Source organism: Trachurus japonicus, chromosome 15 (assembly GCF_045865225.1).
Source record: "Trachurus japonicus isolate A0001 chromosome 15, Traja_1.0".
Taxonomy (NCBI): domain Eukaryota; kingdom Metazoa; phylum Chordata; class Actinopteri; order Carangiformes; family Carangidae; genus Trachurus; species Trachurus japonicus.
Genome location: NC_140921.1, coordinates 4,816,226 through 4,830,791, shown reverse-complemented (window position 1 = coordinate 4,830,791; position 14,566 = coordinate 4,816,226).

The window sequence follows — 14,566 nt, the reverse complement described above, 5'->3', positions numbered from 1 at the left end:
GAGGACGAGTGTGTTTTATCATTTAAAGCCTGAGTCAGATATATATTCTGACAACTGAGCATAAGACCAGCTATCCAGGAGTAGGAATACACACACACACACACACACACACACACACACACACACACACACACACACACACACACACACACTTAGGCTAACATTTAGCAGGTCTGGTTAGAGATGTTCTATAAGTCAAATCAGCCCATCTACCCTGATTTTTAATTCTGTGTTATGGAGCGAGTGTTTATGTAGCTATTAAATATGTATGTGCATATGTGTGAATGTGAACATGTTCCACATTTCCATTACTCGGGTGAGCTCAGTGAGATGTGTGAAGATGCTCTGGTTAATAACGTCAATAAGGCCAAGGCTGGAGCTCATCAGGAGTTGATCATATTTAGAAAATATTCTGAACACAGCCAACTCTCAAACTCAGACTTTAAGTTCCTGAGGTGTAAGAGCCACAACAGGCTGGACCAGGGTTAAAAACAACAGTCAGTTCAATGATAAGAGAAGAGCAGAAAGAGTTCCTTATACCAAATGTATTAACTTTGCATCATTCACACTGGAAACATGTCACGTTGTGCTAATTTCATTAGTCAAGGACGTGTTTAACCAGCAAGTGAACATACGTATATTAGTTACTGTCAGTCTGCTCCAGGGCAGCTGGGGCTACACACGTAGCTGGTGTGAATGTGGTATGAATAAGTAATGGTTACTTATCGGGTATCAATAGAAAAGCGCTATATAAATGTATACCATTATTATTTATTATTATTATACAGTAGTATACTGTAGTAACAGGAGGAGAACCACTGGTTGTATTGTCGTTATGGTGGCATCCACTGTCCACAGGAGGAAGTCACAACCTCCTGATGAGTGGAAACATCTGACTGAAATGAGTAAAGATCTATTAAGAGAAAAACAATTAAAAAGCAGAACAATGTTATATCATCTGTAAAGTGTTAGAGTCTACAAATCAATTTGGATTCAGTCTCTTTGCCTCCTCAGTTAAAACCCCAGTAAAACCAGCTCCAAACTCAGTATATGCTAAATGGTACTGGTAATATATAAAGTGTCATATATTCTCTAGTGTCTACGACCACTTCAAGCTCTTTACAGTGTTTCACATTCATCTATTCAAACACACATTCATACACTGATGATGGGTTCAGTATCTTGCCCAGAGACACTTGGACATGTGGACAGTTCAGCGTCAACCTGGACGTTAGCAACTCTGCACGTTTGTATATTGATCACCATCATTTCTGAGGCTAATATGTCTCATGAATCTCTTTGAAACATGGACACGCCCTCAAACACAGACACACACACACATGCACACCACTGATATTTGAAGGCAGAGAGTGTCTTCAGTCCACCGCTCTGAGACATTTCACTCCAGACGTGTTTTAATCTTCCTGCTCCTAAAAACTGAGACGTCAAATGTTGCTACGTGAGACAAACTTCAAACAAACCTGATTGAGTTTAAACAGTGAGAACTTTATTTACACAACTCAGAGATATTTAAATATATGTGTGTGTGTGTGTTGCAGATGTCACTACTTGAAACATGGATGCTTCTGAACTTTTAGGTGATATACTCTAGTGTAGCCAAAATTGAAATCTTGTAACACCTTCTATGTGTGTGTGTGTGTTCATGTGTTAATAACTCAGAGCTCAAACATCATTTTATTCCCTCTGCAGCTCTGTGTTCACACCTTAATTAACTTATTTGGGTCTTGACAAACATTTGAATCCAGTTTGACAGCTCCTACATCAATAACACTCACTGATCCAATAGACTGGAGTGAATCAGAAACAGGTGCAGAGTTATTTCATAAACTTCAATGACCTCACTCTAAATCATGTTTTAATGTTTTCATCGCCGTTGTCAAGTCTAAGAACTAATTACAAGTGTTTGACACTGACTCCAATAATAATTTCTTTTTGTCCGCTCGTAGTAATTCTATAGAAGAGAACAATTATATTATAGAAAGTTAAATTAAACTCTGAAGTATCTAATTTCCCTCTCAGTCAAATGATGTTAAACATGATAATAATCCCAGCTAGAAGAGCGGCATGACGACTCTGCTCTGCTCAGCCACCTTTAATGAATCCTTCTCACTTTTTTTGTCACTTTTTTATCATTTTCTATCTGTGTCTAATAAACACGTTAAAAAGTGACAAATTAACTGATGTCACAGGTTTTTATAAGTGATTGTTGGAAATATCATTGCAACACCCGGAGCATTGATAAGCAGCTGTGACAGTCTCCAAGTGTGGGTTTGAAGTGTGGCTTCATATATACTGTATATATATATTATATTTCCACCTAATATCATCAATATTCATCACGTATCATTATCATAAACTGTGATTTTTTGCTGATAAATACTTTAAGAAAACGTTTAAGTTACTCAGAGTGTCAGGTTTATGATGAGAAACTGGACCCAGACTGCAGACTCACACATATATACGGCCATAAACAAAAAAAGGGAGTTTATTTGACCTACAGTACAATATGGAGAAAAAAAAACAAAGAACACACATAAGGAACAGGAACATGAACATTGGAAGAAACACAGGACATCAACACAGACGAACCAACAAAGGACAGTGGGAAAACACATGAGGGGGCAAGACACAGGTGGTGCAGTCAACACAGGAAGACAAAACATGGAATTTCAAAATAAAAGGGACGAACCATTATACACAGAGTATTTGAATTAGACCAGCAGAACTTTTACATGATAAACTTTAATCTATCACTCAGAAATGTTTTCATGTGACATATCATTCATAATATCTATTTATATAGATAATATACAGTGATATACATGAAATTTCTTATTTGAACCTTTTCTTATTGTCTCAACAAGCATATTTTCAAGATGGTTTTATTAACTTATCTGGTCATATTTTGTTAAGACAAATTATTGTCTTTTGTTCTGCATATACAACATGTGGGTCACAGTATGTTTATTTTATTGCTCCTAATCAACAGAATAGACAAATACAGTATATTATCATATACAATGCATTGCATAGTATATATTATAAGACAAATAGAGACCAAGTAATTCATAAAATAACTATATTTTAGTGTATTTAGCAATTGGTATTGCATCGGTTGTGCTATGAGACACAATGAGCTGCATACTGAATATTCTTTAATCAAAAATGTTGTTTGGTCTCTTTTGATTGGTCTGCTCAGCCAATCATTTGTCACTATTGTCACTATGGTGTCAGACTCAACACTCAAGTCAATGTATTAGTTCTTTTTCTCAGAGTTTTCACTAGTTTTTTTTGTGTTTTGTGTCAGCTCAGTGTTGCAGGTGAATATATTAACAACCTCATTAGTGAAATTAAAAATAAGTTTATTGTTACCAGTGCTGTAATAAAGCAGTGACGATGCCTGCAGCAGCAGCAGCAGCAGCACACAGAGCAGGTTGTGTTTATACTGATGCTTTGCCCAACACTGATTGTTATGCAGTTGCAAAATCTATGCATTTTGCACAATGAAGATATGGAAGTGTGTGTATGTGTATGTAAGCGTGTGTAGTGTGTGTGTGTGTGTGTGTGTGTGTGTGTGTGTGTGTGTGTGTGTATTTGATCGTAATTCGCACACTCGTACACCTGACAGGCGTCTCTCTTCCTGTTTTTCTCATCTTTCTCTCGCTCACCTTTCCGTTTCAGAACGATGAATTAATGTCTGCATACATCTCCATATCTTTATGCTGGAGATGACACCACATCGCCCTCCACTAATCACATACACACTCACGCACACACACGCACACACACACACACACACGCACACACACACACACACACACTGTTGATTATTGGCACATCGGAGGGTGCTGAAGTGCAACCACTGTGGAGTGGAGTGTGCATGAAGGGAAACCATTGTGTTTGATTTGTGTGTAGCTATGTGTGTGTGTATGGCGTGCGTGTGTGTGTGCATGCGTGTGTGTGTGTGTGTTTCTTAGGGACTTGGTTGTGTGATTGGTAATTGATTTTCCAATCTGTGCAGACCACGGCTCGGTCACAGAGCTGGATACAGCACAGGTCGGCTTCCTGTTAGCATCGACCGCTAATGCCAGGCTGTGGAAGCAGCTGGTGGAGGCTAAAACACATTCTTCATTCTTCACACTGGGGGGAAAAAAAAGACTTTTAAAAGCTTTTGTTGAGCTGGAGCTTTTTTCGTCTTCCTTTGCTGCTTTTTAACACTTCCCCTATTGAATGGAGCCTCGATCACTGAAGTTCAGGAGGAGAAAAGGCCACAGATCTTCTGTCTCCTCCTCTGCCTGTTGTTATGTGTTTAGTCAAAGGCCACGTATATGACAATGTGAGCTGAGACACTCGTTTTCTTTTTCTTTTGCTTCCCTTAACACTGAGAAACGGTTTCCTTAACGATTTAATGATGGGATCAGGTTAAACTTTGGTCACTAGTTACACAAGAGTCCAATGTTTCTTTCCTTTTCTTTCTTTCTTTTTTCAATCAGCATAGGACTGTATGTCAGGCACCTCTAATTACTACAATATCCTCAGACATTAGCAGCCCAGCCATCCCAGAGTCTCAGCAGCTGTTGCTATAGAGAAATCATCAGACAGAGGTTAAGAACCAGAGCTGAGGTCTGTTTACAACGTTTCATGGCTGTAATGAGGAAAAAAAATAATGCAACCAGATACTCTCAGTGTGTATTTGTTTCCCTCTGGTACATCAGCCGTCATGGTTGCATCATTTTCTCCGTATCTTTTCATCTGCCCAAACTTGAATGTATACTGTTCATATGCACTCAGGCATAATTGCACTCTGGTCTTAGCCTATATGTTTCCTGTGGTTGCCATGGTTACAGCTTCATTCATAGTAACATGTTGTGAAAGGCCAACAATCTCCAACTTGTCAGCTGCTGGTAAACAAACTCTACATTTAGACTTTGGCAGGTTTCTACTGGACTCCACTCATATTATTCTTAAAGGGATCGTTCAACATTTTGGCAAACTGGCCCATTGCCATAATCCCTATAGTTTTTGGAGTAGGTTCGTTACCTTTAATTGTCAGTGCAAGCTATTTTTAGAACGGCGGAGCAGAGCCGCGAGCTGCTCAGAGCTACGCTACGGAGGCTCATGGGATTTCTTTGTTTCCCTCATCAAACTCATCAAATACACAATCCAACAACTCCACAACGCTCTGGTGGACAAGTTGTGACCTGCACATTCACCACGCTATGAGATAATAACACAACGTTACCAGACAGAGTTGTTTTAGAGGGAAATTCATGCAAAACAGCTGATGCGCGTTGCCTTCAGGGACAGTTTTTCATCATGCAGTCTCTGTATTTACCTCTAAAACAACTCTGTCTGGTAACGTTCTGTTATTATCTAGCGTGGTGAATGTGCAGCTCACAACTTGTCCACCAGGAGTTGTTGGATTGTGTATTTGATGAGTTTGATGAGGGAAACCAAGAAATCCCATGAGCCTCCGTAGCGTAGCTCTGAGCAGCTCACGGCTCTGCTCCGCCGTTCTAAAAATAGCTTGCACCGACAATTAAAGGTAACGTCAACGTAACCTACTCACCACCAGATGGACAACTCATCCTCCTCCATTTAGATTTCCTCTCAGATTATTTCAGGTTACTTCCACTCGCATCGCCCCTCTCCCCGTCAAAATCTGAAGCTTTTATTTCCATCCAGTCATTACAGTGTCTGATTTCCCTGATTGCTTTCCTCTTTTTTTCCCCAGCTGGATGTTTGATGGCACAAAAATGAGATAGTTGCCCCTGACAACCATACTTCTCCAACCCCCGAGAACCGACGGTGTTGTCGTCAGTGCTCTGTGCAAACTGCAGCAAAACATCCAAACTGTGAGGCTGCTGGTGACAAAGAGAGATGAAGGCGAAGATGAAGATGAGTGTGTGTCTGACAGTCTATGTGTGTGTGTGTGTGTGTGTGTGTGTGTGTGTGTGTGTGTGTGTGTGTATGTGTGTGTGTGAGTGTTTAAGCACCCTCAGGGCGATGCCACACGTCTTCCCACAAACACACCGTTCTCCTCAGAAAGTGCTTCAAACTCCTACTTGAAGATTAAGATGAGATAAATATGATAATCTTGGGAATTACCTCAAATCCTGTGTTTTAGCTACGAGGATATTTATGTTAATATCTGTGCTTGTGTATTTATCTATGTGTGTGTGTGTGTGTGTGTGTGTGTGTCCCAGTGATAAAACTCCAATATTTGTCTGATCATTCTTAAATTATTTTCCCATTTCTCTCCAGTTTCCGCCACGTCGCTTCCCACATTAAAGGAGAATTGCCGTTTTTTACAATCTGGACCTTATTTCTAGCATAAAATACAATCTATTTACTCACCCAGATAACTTTGGTGTCATTACAAGTCGTTCTGACGAAATTAGCTCCAGCCAAGAGCCGCGTATATCCATATAATGTGAGTCTACAGGGCAGCAGAATGCAGCCTCTAAATAACACATTATCTGCAGAGAAACTCCTTCATTTCACCAATATTTAGTTCTGATAGGCTAGTGCTATTCCCCTCTGAGTCCGGGGTTAGCTGTTATCAACATCCGGGGTCTGTAGGTTGACCTACTGACCTCTGACCTGGATGATGTCATCTCTGAGCGCCGCCCGGCTCATTCTGATAATAATCATTCCGCTTCGGCATTCAGGTCCATTTTTATCTCAACTAGCCGGAGCTTTAGTGAGTCCAGGTTGAGGAGAGGAAGCCTGTGGAAGCTGAACTTCATCCAGCTGCTCATTTTGTTCTGACAAGTCGGAAACACGCAGAAACGAACCGTAGCATTAGCGGTAGCAACAAGCCGCGCGGCACTCAGAGATGACATCATCCAGGTCAGAGGTCAGTAGGTCAACCTACAGACCCCGGATGTTGATAACAGCTAACCCCGGACTCAGAGGGGAATAGCACTAGCCTATCAGAACTAAATATTGGTGAATAGACGAGTTTGGCAGCAGATAATGTGTTATTTAGAGGCTGCATTCTGCTGCCCTGTAGACTCACATTATACGGATATACGCGGCTCTCGCTGGAGCTAATTTCGTCGGAACGACTTGTAATGACACCAAAGTTATCTGGGTGAGTAAATTATCATATTTTGTGCTAGAAATAAGGTCCAGGTTGTAAAAAACGGCAATTCCACTTTAACTTCAAACTTACTTTGGCCTCTTCAAGCCTCTCCATACTATACAGTATCTTGCTCTTTACTTTGCACACAGACTCATTAGAATCGAATTCATGAATGTGTTATGACTGGTAGGGAAACTTGCAGCCAGCAGCCATATGGACAGTGAGGTTATATAAAGACATATAGTAGTAGATACACTGGAGTCTTTAACTCAGTGTCTCGGTGGCGTCTCCGTAATCCCTGCTCCACCATTCCTCTAATAGAGTGATATCTATTCAGGCTGCGTCGCTGCCACTCCAGCTCATTTAGCATAGAGGGTGTGCTGCTCGTAGCATCATTTGCAGCCAGTTACTGTGAAACCAAGCAGCACTCCTTCTCTCTTTCTTCCTCTCTCTCCATATATCCCCCTCTTTCGAATCATTTGAAGTACCCAAGTATTAGTTTCTCGCTGGCCTGCTGACCCTGAGCTGGTGAGAAAACACATAAAAAACTGTCATGCATCTTGTAAATGTGTTTTTCAGCAAGGTTCAAATGTCATTAGCGCCGACGCAGATCCAGAACCAAAACAACACAACAGACCTTCTCTTAAAAAGGGAGGTTTGTTCGCATCGTCTGCAAGTATATATCTTTCTGCATCGCGCTGCCAAGAGAAGAGGAGAGGGCATCAGTGAGAGCACCAGCCTTCCTTCAGACGCTGTGTAGAATTTATTTTGTTCCATCTCTTAATTTCCTGTTGCCGTCTCGCCCGTTATCTGAATATGGCAGATCTGAGGGGCCTGCAAAACAAATCATCCCCCCGCATCGTTGAGCTGAGGGCCGGCCTTTACTGATAATGTGGAGGAAGAACATGTGATAGCGCTCTATATACGTGAAACCACAAGTGGCCGGCTGCAAGATAACAAAGCAAAAACATATGTTCGGAAAAAGAAAAAGAAACCTCAAACATCTTCATCTCAGAGGGGTTTTGTTGATTAATGAACCTCAGACTTTATCTGGACTCCAGGAGCAAACCCTGAGTGGATTCAATTAAGACTCGAGGTGCATGTGAATGAGATCATGAGAAAACGTGCTGGTTCTTCCGAAGCAGCAAGAGAGATACTTCGTGTTTTTGCATTTCCATCAGATATGATCCCATTGTTTGTTTTGGTTCTGCGGTTGGAGTTCAGATCGATTGTGCAGTGATTGACTGGTGATGCCTTTAATTGGTGCATTGGTTTCATTCTTCCCTATTCCACTATTTATTCAGCCTGTTTTAACAGTAATTTACCAGTAACAGTTGCCAAACTGTTCCTTATGTGGTGTAATGTTGTTGAGTATTGATTACTGACATTTTATTATTATCATGATGTAAAAAAGACTGGTCGAAAAACTGCCCCCAACAGCAACAGCTGTTTTGCATGAATTTCCCTCTAAGACAACTCTGTTTGGTAACGTTGTGTTATTATCTCATAGCGTGGTGAATGTGCAGGTCACAACTTGTCCACCAGAGCGTTGTGGAGTTGTTGGATTGTGTATTTGATGAGTTTGATGAGGGAAACCAAGAAATCCCATGAGCCTCCGTAGCGTAGCTCTGAGCAGCTCACGGCTCTGCTCCGCCGTTCTAAAAATAGCTTGCATCGACAATTAAAGGTAACGAACCTACTGCTATGACTATAGGGATTATGGCAGTGGGACAGTTTGCCAAAATGTTGAACTATCCCTTTAAGGGCACAACACACAAACTTGTAAAAGGTTATACTGAGTATTGTGTTGATATGCAAGTATTTTAAATCATAAAAAAAATATTTTTCTCTATTTGTCCCTGAGCCAGTTTCACCTCCACAGCCACAACTGAAAAAAAGTCAGGGCTGTAAAACTGTCCTCAACACAGACAGTATGTTTGTGTGTGTAAAATACAGCAGGAAGTGGTTGCGAACATGTATCCATCCTGTTTTCTACCACTCTGCTTCTTCTCCCTCCTCTCCTCCTCCATCATCTCCCTGCCTCCCCCTCACTCTGTCTCTATTATAGTAATCATTGTGTTTATATGGGGCTAATAGAGTGATATGCATGCACCGCCGCTGCTGCTCCAGCCAGCTAAGTCATTTAGCTGAGAGGACCACTTGACCAATGCTGACAGCACACAAGCTACAATTAAAGCAAGGGCAGACCCCCCCACCCAACATACACACACACACACACACACACACACACCCCTCCTCATCCACTCCCAACCAAACACACATGCAAACGCACACGCTTTCATCTCAGGCATGCAAAAACACAACAAACACAACTCAGAGATACTTGTATTTTCACATGAACACACTGACAGCTGTTGCATGTAAGAATCTAATAACATGATGGATGGTACACACACACACACACACACACGCACACGCTCGTGCTATTATCAGAGTGCCGCCTCTTGACAAGGAGTAGTATTACTAAAAGGTTCTCCCTCCTACACACTCACAGAGGGGAGGGCAAAGTGAGTGTGAGGGCTCTTGTACCTCTGAAGTCATTATGTGTTTGTGTGCACACGCATTTATTTATTTTTGTGTGTGTGTGTGTGTTTTCCATCATGGATGTGAGCGTCTGGGTGTGTGAGTGTGTGGGAGGACGTGTAATCTGGGAGGCTCAGATGAAATGAAAGGAAAATAAAGTTTTACAGTAGGTTTGTTTGCATTTACAGTGTTTGAACAACAAGAACAGGAGTCATGAAGCTACACGTCGACATGATGCATTCATGGACACGGGTATGTTTGTTTTTTTCTGACAGAGAAAGGCCAGGAGTAAAAAGTCTTGATATTTACAGTAGCTACTGCAGATTTCTGATAATAAACTTTATTGTGATTTACTCTAAACCACAATATCCAGGTTCCCACACTTCTTTAAAGGTACATTGTGTAGGAATCACTCCCATCTAGCGTTGTGGTTGTATATCGCAAGCAACTGAATCGTATTTTTCATGCTGCATTCACCTGAAATTGGGCAGACAGCAGACGGACGACAGCCACAAAACAATACACGTGACATGGCGATGTCATATTGTTTACCTGACCCACATTTTACCGGCTTTCTCTCGACTTCTGTGACTCAAATGACATCTGGTTTGTTACCGACGGCCGTCTGCCCGACTGCAGGTGAATGCAGCCACTGAACGTAAAAACATGGCGACACCACATGGCAGCCAGCACCGAGCTTATCCGCTCCATGTAGATATGAACGATATGAACGGCTAATTCAGAGCTGAAAGGAACACTTCAGTTTGTTGATGGGGGGGGATTACTGGTTAATGAAAAACAGACTTTTGAACAAAATAATCGATTTTTGTGAATAGATAACAGGAGAAGTTACACAATGTCTCTTTAACATCAAATTTTCCAGGCACCATGCTTTCAAAATAAAACTCTCTGTTTACTCTCGATTAAAAGTCAATGTGACCTGATCTGACTCTGTGACTTTGTTCCACTCAGCAGGATAAATCACGCCGAGGTTTCCGCCCGCTGATGGAAACCTCGGATGTGTTTAGTTCAGGGCCTTCATTGTGTCCTGTTAATGTTTTGCCGTCTTTGTTTACTTGGCCGGGATGTTTTCATTTAGCTTTAGTGTGGCTACACAGTGTTAGTGTTCCATGCAGGCCCATTTAGAAGGAGCGGCGTAATTAACTTTTCTATGGTCCTTGAGTGCTCGCGCTGCGTGTGTGTGTGTATGGGTATTGATTAAAGCAATGTGGCATGTGAGAGCCGCACAGTGTGTTCATGTGCATCTGTAATGTGGAAATACTGTATGTTAATAATGCACTCTTGTGTTTTTTTTAACATGTAACAAATGAGTGTGTGTTAATTGATATTATTTATATAAAAGAAGATTTGGATTAAAGCCTGACCGCCATGTTGTTTCTTGTTGAGGATTATTAAAGGTTGTGTGTGTTTATGATCATGATGCAGGATTTCCAATTTTAAAACTGAGATTTCTGAAGTGATGCTGAACTCCTTTGAGACTCTCTCTCAAAGGATTATGGGTAACAAATCACAAGCATCACTGAGCTTGTTGTCTTTGCTGGTCGATGTCATTCGGTTTACTGCTTTACAGTAGATGTTTATCACTGAGAGGGTAAACACCTTGAGATGGACCTCACTGTTTATTTGCACTGCATGTTACTCTACAGTACAGACTGGCCATTGACCACGTTTATTTAACTATTACTGAACTGCATATCTGTAAAGGGAGTAAATAATTTTAATAATGAATGAATAATTTTGACTATTAATTAAAAAACTGTAGCTCAATCCACAAATTTAAAACCAAAAAAAAGTATAAATCAATCATAATTGACAAATATAGGGCTGTATCATGACACATTGGAGAACTGGGAAGTCAAGCTTGTTTGCTCTTAGTCTTCTCTTTTGTTTTGCAAATATAAGACAATATTTATTCTGTTCGATTTTTTTTTAAATTCTTCATCCTGTAAGGTTTATGTAAAAAGGGTAAAGGCCTACACCTTTTTATACACCTTCTTGGACCATGTTTCACTGACCAATCAATGCATTATGCCACATTATGAGTTGTTCTTAATTGACCAAATAAACTGAAACTTAAAACAACGTATTCTTATTATTCTTTGACTCATTGTTCAGTTGTTGTATTTCAAAGAGCAATGAAAAACCAGTGAAATTCCTTGTATGTATGTACTGTATGTAACACACTTGGCCAATAAATCTGATTCTGATGAACCCTCTCATGCTCAACACAATGCGAATACACAATCACACACACACACAAACAAACTCTTACCCTCCCACCTCCACAGCTGCTTTGCTGTTCCTCACTTGTGGCATTTCAGGTAACTAAACATGTACAGTGTACTGTAGATCTATGCGTGCAGATCTGCTTCCTGCTTTGTGTATGAATGTGTTTGACTTTGTGTTTTGACCTGTTGATCCTTGGTTATAAACTTCTCCTACAGACGTTTGTCCACATCCTCAGAGACAACCGCAAACATCCCATAACCTACAAACACTTAAAAGTCATCACCTCATATTTATCATATCTTCTGGCTGGATCGAGAAGATAGGCCTACTCTGACTTTTTCTTTTTTTTGTTTTTGTTTTTTTGTTCCTGCAGAGATCAAGCATCATTTTCTGCCTGAAAGACAAACACAGCCTGTAACAAATAGTCTAAATAATTAAGATGCAGCCGACAACAGTGGAGAACTGTGGGAAAAAAAAAAAAAAAAAATCTACAGCGAGAAGAAGACAGGATTATCACATGAGACGCTGGGATGTGGTGAAGGAAACTGACAAGAGAGGAGAAGAACAAAAGGTAAGAGTCATAAAATATTTCTAATGTCTCATTAAAGATTATGAAACGTCGGCACGGGCGGAAAATCTACGAGTTTGACTCTTAAAAAAAACAGGAATTCATCAGAAGGTTTATCACTTGTGACGCTGAGGTTTTATTTATTAATTTCTCTGTTGAGTTTGGTGGTTTGGAGGCTTCTCAGCTGCTGCCATTAAAAATACAACATTTCAATACGCAGCTCTAATTGGAGCGTATTTATCTTCACTGCTAAATTCTCTGTGACAGGATTTAACGTGTGTGCGGCGTAAACACTTTTCTCTGCGGAAACTTTTCACACACAGACACACACACACAGAACAACCCTTGAAATGTGGATGTGAACGAGCGCGGGCCTCCGTCGTATGGTACTTCTCACCTTGTTGAATGGTGTGTGAGGGAGTAAGTGTGTGTGTGACAGCTGATCTTGTATTGACACACTCGACAGTCACTATTTGTACAATGAGTTTAAACAAAAAAACAAAAAAAAAGATAAAACACATGAGAGGCAGAATCACACCTTCACAAGTGGTTTAAACACACACACATACACACACTGTTGGGTATTCACCACCATTACCAGCCTCAACCCCTCTTTTGTGTCTCTCCTCACCCACCACTCTCATTTTCCCATCCTCTCCTCCCACTCTCCTCTTCTCTCCTCTTCCTATTCTTCTCCTTCTTCACGTTGCTTTTATTTTTACATTTCCACTCTTTTCCTCTCTGCCTTCCTGACTCGGTTCCCCACTGCCCCTGCTGTGCCGCTCCTCTTCATGCATGTTAAACAGCACATGAATAAAGCATGCCATTATTGCAGGAAGTCAGTGTGTTTTTAGCATTAAGCGTGTGTGTGTGTGTGTGTGCATGTGCTGTCCAAGATGCACAAGCATGCACACGGTCAAGTGCACACTCTCATCCTTATCAAATGAGATAAAAGCCGGCTCAGTATGACTACAACCCCCTAATAGCAGCGGTGACCTTCATCCATGCATTAGCCCCCGCTGCAAGATAAGAGTGCTGTTTTCATACATGTTAACAGCCATGTGGGGCCTCTGCAGTCGGCCGTGGTTTTATCACAGGCCAGTACGTTGGCTACAGCTCCGTCTCTACGCTCCTGACTCAAGGTGATGGCTCACTCATGCTCGGACCTGGACCTCCGCTCGTTTCTCTGCTCAGGGTGATGTTAAGGGGATATTTCAACATTTTGGCAAATTGGCCCATTGCTATAATCCCTATAGTTTTAGGAGTAGGTTCATTACCTTTAATTGTCGGTGCAAGCTGTTTTTAGATTGGCGGGGCAGAGACTCGAGCTGCACGGTATTTCCGCCTTTCCCTCATCAAACTCATCAAAAACACAATCCAACAACTCCAAAATGCTCCCATGGACAAGTTGTGACCTGCACATTCACCACTCTATGAGATAATAGCCGAGCAGCCATGTCGGGAATGTAGTTCCGGCTGCATTTGTCTCGAAAACAACTCTGTCTCGTGATGTTACATGATTATCTCATAGCGTGGTGAATGTGCAGGTCACAACTTGTCCACCAGAGCGTTTTGGAGTTGTTGGATTGTATATTTGATGAGTTTGATGAGAGAAAGGCAGAAATACCGCACGGCGTGCAGAGCTCTCGGCTCTGCTCCACCGTTCTAAAAACAGCTTGCACCGACAACTAAAGGTAACGAACCTACTGCTATGACTATAGGGATTATGGCAATGGGCCAATAATTTGCCAAAATGTTGAAATATCCCTTTAACTTTTCCACTAAGATCGAGAAGCTTCTTCTTCTCTCTTGTGGTCCATCTCCCTCTCCTCCTCTCCTTTGTCCTTCCTCCTCTTCTCTTCCTGCCATTTCTTCATAACAATAGACAGTGAGGGCCATCTACAACATCATTTGAATTATCAACAAGAGGGATCACAAAAACGAGCTCAAAATATCCATCAAAATGTAAAATATACTGAGATGTGCACATTCAGATCAGGAAACAATGGAGCTACACTTATGCAAATACATTAAGAAGAACTGTTTATTGTGTGGAAAGTTGCAGATACACTTCTTGCTTCATGACTTTCAAACAG